Here is a 5,691-nt window from a genome sequence, read left to right on the forward strand (position 1 = left end):
GGAGATAGAGATTCAAAAAAATAAAAAAGAGAGAGAGAGAAAGAAAGAAATCCTTGAAATGAAAGAAACAATAATCCAAATTTAAACAGTTCAATTGAAAGCATCACCAGCAAATTAGACCACTTGGAAGACAGGACCTCAGACAATGAAGGTATGACCTCAGATATAAAGGACCTCAGATATGAAGACATATATAATTTTGAAAACAATGTAGATCACATAGTGTAAATAGTATGAAGCCATGAGCATAACAGTCAAGAAATATGGCATAGCATAAAAAGAAAACAAAAGGTTTTTATTTCTAAGGCATATACATTGAAAAAATCTACAATAAAAAGCTCTTCAATGTACAACTTCAAAGTATAAATATGAATATCCTCACACAAACTTCAGTCAGGATATTTTATGAAAATTAAAGAAATACTCTTATTCTTAAGTTTCAAACAGCTGGAGCTGGTGCAATGAAGTGATTTTAGTGATCCTTAGGATGCAAGTGTGTCTTGTGGCTCTGGTGGTGGTGGTCATTTCAACCTATATGCATGATGAAATAACAGTGAACCATATACACAGAGTTGTAAATCTCTGAATTTCTTATGTAATGTGAAAGTAATTGGGGTAACTCTTACAACCTTATAGGAGATAGCTAAATAAGCTGGAAAATAGAGAAAGGCTCTAATTTAATTATAACCATAGCTAAAAATGCTTTTATTTAAAATAATATGTTTCAATGTCTGGTTAGTTCAAATGTAGGACATGTCCAGTAGAATTCGTACTTTAGATTTTGGATTTTTCTTTGTCTTAGGCTAGCAATATACAGCACAATACCCTCTTGGTGAGGGCAGCAGCATTGAGTGGCGGCTCCCCATCAGTGACAGGATCACCAGGGGAAGGAAGCAGCACACTGCAGAACACTGTGCTACTAGGCACGTGGTGTGGTGCATGCATTTTCAATTTGAGATGTTTTCATTTAAGGTGTGCTTAAGTAGAGGAGCATCTATGATGCCAACTGGGCAGAGCTCGGGAGGCAGTTGAACATTTCTCATATGAACTGTTATGGGAACTTTTTTAACAGTGTATGGAAGAATGGCAATTTAAATAAGTTAGCTAAGAAGAAAGGTGACACTGTGTGAAGGAGTGTGGCTTGTTAATTTTTTGGAAAAACAAGTTTTAACCACCAAATGATAATCAAAACTTTGAGTCTCCCAAATACATTAGAAATACACAATAATCACAGCAAAATTGACAATCAAATTTTATTCTAGTTGGAGCCAGAGCTCTTTACGTTTTTGAACTCGACTTGTTTTCATGTTTTCCTGCTATACAAATGTTTCTCTAAGGCATAGCTACATTGACAAATTCTGCAAGAAAAAGCTCTTCAATGTACAACTTCAAAGTATAAATATGAACATCTTCATAACTTAAGCTTTAAGTCAGGATTTTTTTAATAATGGGCTGGTAAAAATTTCTTAAGTTCTAAACAGCTGGTGCTGGTGCAAGGAGGTGATTTCACTGATCCTTAGGATGCAAGTATGTCTGGTGCCTGTTGTGGTTGATGTTGTCACATCAGCCTATATGCATGATGAAATTCCTAGAGCCACATACTCAAGAGTTGTAGGGGACTGGTGTTGGAAATCTTGTTCTCAGCCTTTTGATAAAATTATTCTAAGATGATTCATATTTGCTTCAGGTCTACTTTGTGCACTACACAAAGAAGCCATTAGTGATACTTTCTTTTCTATTTGTAAATTGCTTGAGGTTTAAAAGATAAAACCACATGTTCCTATCCTAAAGGAGCTTGAAAATCAAATAAAGAAAGAAGCTAAAACTGAGAGAAAATTTAAAATTGAAAGAAAAAGATGATCAATATAGCCACTATGTATTTTGGTAAATTAAGATAAAAGATAAATCAAAAGTTTCCAGCTCAGGTTAGGTGAAATCAGATAAAAAAAGTAGATTATATAGCAAATGCTTCTCTGACACATGCAATTTCTAAAACCATTCAGAACATTTTACCAAACTTAATTGAATTTTATTAAAATTCATATAAAACTATATAATATTAAGTAATTTGATTTAAATTAACTCTACTAAACTAATTTTTAAAAAATCCAATAAAATTTTAAATATAAATCAAAATTTAATGAAAATTAATTTATTAAATTTAGAGATAAAATTAATCAGTAAAATTAATAAAATAATTTAAATTAATGAAATTAATTCATAAATTTATAATTTGACTTATTTAAAATAATTTAATTTATATTAAATTTTAATTAATTTTAATAAAATATTCTCAATGGTTTTAGAAATTTCAAGTGTCAGAGAAGCATTTGCTGTATAATCTGCTTTTTCAGTTCTCTGATATCACCTGACATAAGCTAGAAAATTTTGGTTTATCTTTTATCTTAATTTACAAAAAATAAAAAAAAGATTTTAACTACTCCTTTTTTAACTTTTTCATCTTTCAAAACTTTGTATTATTTTGTTTATCTTCCCCACTCTGTTTTTGATCAAATGTTTTGTTTTTTTTTAAATGTGTTCATAAGCATTACTGTAGGTCCCAAAAAAGTATGTAAACAGTCCAGACATTTAATGATACATTCTTACAAATTAAAAAGGATGCATGTGATTATACTTTTGGTTTCACTGACAAAAGTCATCTTCCTTCTGGACATATTTAACATCTATAAAAGGGAATGAATGTCAAGTGACTTTTTTAATAGAATGAAGATAAGTAAAAGGGATAGGTGTCATAGCATTTGAATTAAAAGAATCTTAGAATTTATGCACTAAACTTCATGTTCAGGCCCTCCCACTGTAATTTTCTTTTAGTAGTTATACAGTGTTTTCTTTTATAAACTAAAGAATTCACAACTTTACTACATCATATTTTGTTTGCATATAGCCCAAATTCTGAGGTATATATCTTTTTCGTATGGGTTGGATTTTTCTTCTTTTCAGTAATATAAATGAATCATTTTTATATTAATATAATTAAATTTAACAAATACAATTATAAAAAAGGTTGAAGCTATAGTTATTTTTGCTGTTGATTACCTGATAGCACAGGAACAAAATTTTATATAAAAAAGGTACAGCAAACAAACACAAATAAAATTTTAATAAGTGCTACAGCAAAAAAAAAAAATACAAAAAAGGCGGGGAGGGGAGTCAAAAAACCTGGCAGCTCTATATATCAACTTTTTTTCTTTTTTTTTTCTCTGCAAATACACAAATACACAACTTCTTTTCAAAAAGGCCACTCTGTAAATAGTTCAAGTTGTTTATGGCTTCTTTAAACTGCTAAATCATCTCTGGCTTGAGAATCACCTATTGCTTTAAAAAGTCCTTTGGTACAACCCTGGCGCTGTTGTCAGGGGACACTGGCAATGATGTAAAGGTGGGCATGAAGTCTGTGATGGGATTCAAATGGGGATTCCCAGGTCCACCAGTTCCAAGTCCAGCTAGGCCAATCAGTGGCACTGCCACAGAATGTGGTGCCAAGAACAGATTCACAGCCACTATTTACCAGCTCTGAATTCTGCTGCATCTTTCAAACTTCTTGGTACATTCTCACCTTCCTTTCTCCTTCCTCTGGAGTCTAGACATCTCATGTCATGAGTAGAAAGTTTTGGTGGTGGAACAGATGAAGGAGATATTGTTTCCAGAAGTTTAACAAAAAGTTCTAGAAAAGAACTACTAAGCATAGATTACTCGTTTGGTCTCAAAGATGTGCTGGGGATATTTTTTTATCCTTCTCCAAGCCAACCCGTCATCCACTTAGTAACGTCACCATCATCTCTATTCAACAACTGCACCATTTTCTCCTTTTGAATGTCTAGGATGCTTCGCAATAACTGTAACTCTTCAGGATGCTTACTTTTCGATGTATGGAAATGCCCAATGAACAGGTTTCTCATTAGGGCTTTGTCCACTTTTTCTTCTGTGCCATTTTCCACGTTCATCAATTTTCTTTTGTGCATTATACAACATTTCTTGTTGGAGTTCATTGTGCTTTTTAAGTCCTTCAATCTGTTCTTCCTTTAGATGTAACTATTGTGTAAGTCTGGTTGCTGAATTCAACACACCATTGACTTCATCCAAATGTTCCTGTAATAATAATACCTCTCTAGATTTTCTGCCTTTTCCTTCCATTCGGTTATATATTGTCTTTCCTTTTCTAATTCAGCCAAATACATAGCTTTTTCTTCTTGTTGGCAATGCTCTAGAACCATTGGCAGGTTAGTTAATGACATGGCATACGGCTTTACTTGTTCTTGGTAGAGCAAAAGCTGCAGTGCATTCTTATCCCTCTCTTGGGAGAGTAAATGCACCTGTTTCTGCAGGGACTCTGCCTGCACACTGGCTTGATGAGTTGCATTAGAAGAGGAAAGTAGCTTTTCCTCCAATAGTGTGTCTTTTTCTCTTAGGTTCATCTTTCTCTTCTCTGCAGCCTAAATTTCCCAGGTGTAAGAATCTCCTGATCCTAAAAGATGGCTCCCCAGTCTTTGTACCTCTTGATTTAAGAGTAATTCTTTGTCATGTAAGTGTTGAACCTCTTGCTGGAGGGTACTCTTTTCCATCTGTTGGTTCTTTAGGGACAAGGTGAGTTGGTCTGTCTCCTGCTGACATAGAATGGTCTTCTCCTGTGTGGATTCAACTGCATTTAAAAGCCAATTTAATTCCCCAGCCTTGCCCTGTTCTTTTTCTTGTAAAAGTTGCTCCTTCATTGAATGGTACTCCAACTGTTGTTCTTGCAGCATCACAGAGAATTTCATGTTCATCTCTTATAATGCTTGATTCTCCATTTCCTTTTCTTTGGATGTTTCTATTATTTTTTTTAAGTTTCCCCTTTTAGTTGAGAAATGTCCATTTCTAAAATTAATATTCTCTCCTTGAGGTTAGTTATTGCTTGCTTCACCAACTCATTTTCATTCACTTTGTTAGTGAACTTTGCATTTGAAGAAAGTAACTGATCACTTTTGGCTTGGCTAAAGAGGTTTTTTTCTTTCAGTAAATTTTGTAACAGATCTTGTTTTTCCTTGAGCTGTATAATTTTGGAATCTGATTGTTCATGTTCTTTCTTTTTTCTCTTGGAGGTGGCAGCAGTTGCATCAGACAACCTGTGGTTACTTTCCTGGAGCATCCTAATGGGGGCATCTTTTTCTTGCAGCGGTTGTCTCAGCTCTTTGTCCTCTGAGGACTGGGAGGTAAGTGATGATGCAGACAAAAGCTGGGGTGTACTCATATCAAGTTTTCCTGAATAAATTTTAGCCTGAGGAGCTTGTATCTCTCTATCTTTCTGCTGGATAACTTGAGTGAGTTTGCCAACTTCATCTTTGGACAGCTGATCAGTCTGTTTGGTTAAAGATATATTCTTTTCATTTAGAAGTTGAATATCAAGTTCTCATTCTTGGATTCCTTTCACTTATTTTTCAGTTTCATAGTTATACAGGTTGTGTTCTTCACTTCCATTTCCTATAGGAAGGCTTTTAAATTTTGTTTCTTGAAAACTATCAGAATTGTCTGCTGGAGTACTGTGTGTGTCTCCTTGCAACTGGGCTTTTATTTATTTGATGGTTTTCTGCAAATTCTTAAATTCCTCATCTTTCTGTTCCATCACAGAAGGCTGCAATTGACTACATTCCAGCTTCAAGTTTTCACACTGTTCAATTATTTGTCACATTTCCA

General features: G+C 33.9%; 1 pseudogene; it reads right to left on the bottom strand.

Annotated features, from left to right (window-relative positions):
• Positions 1 to 3,292: 3,292 nt before the first annotated feature.
• The window catches only part of LOC107153962, a 40,823-nt pseudogene continuing 38,424 nt past the window's right edge, over positions 3,293 to 5,691 (bottom strand).

This window comes from Marmota marmota, unplaced genomic scaffold (genome assembly GCF_001458135.2).
Source record: "Marmota marmota marmota unplaced genomic scaffold, marMar, whole genome shotgun sequence".
Lineage (NCBI taxonomy): Eukaryota > Metazoa > Chordata > Mammalia > Rodentia > Sciuridae > Marmota > Marmota marmota.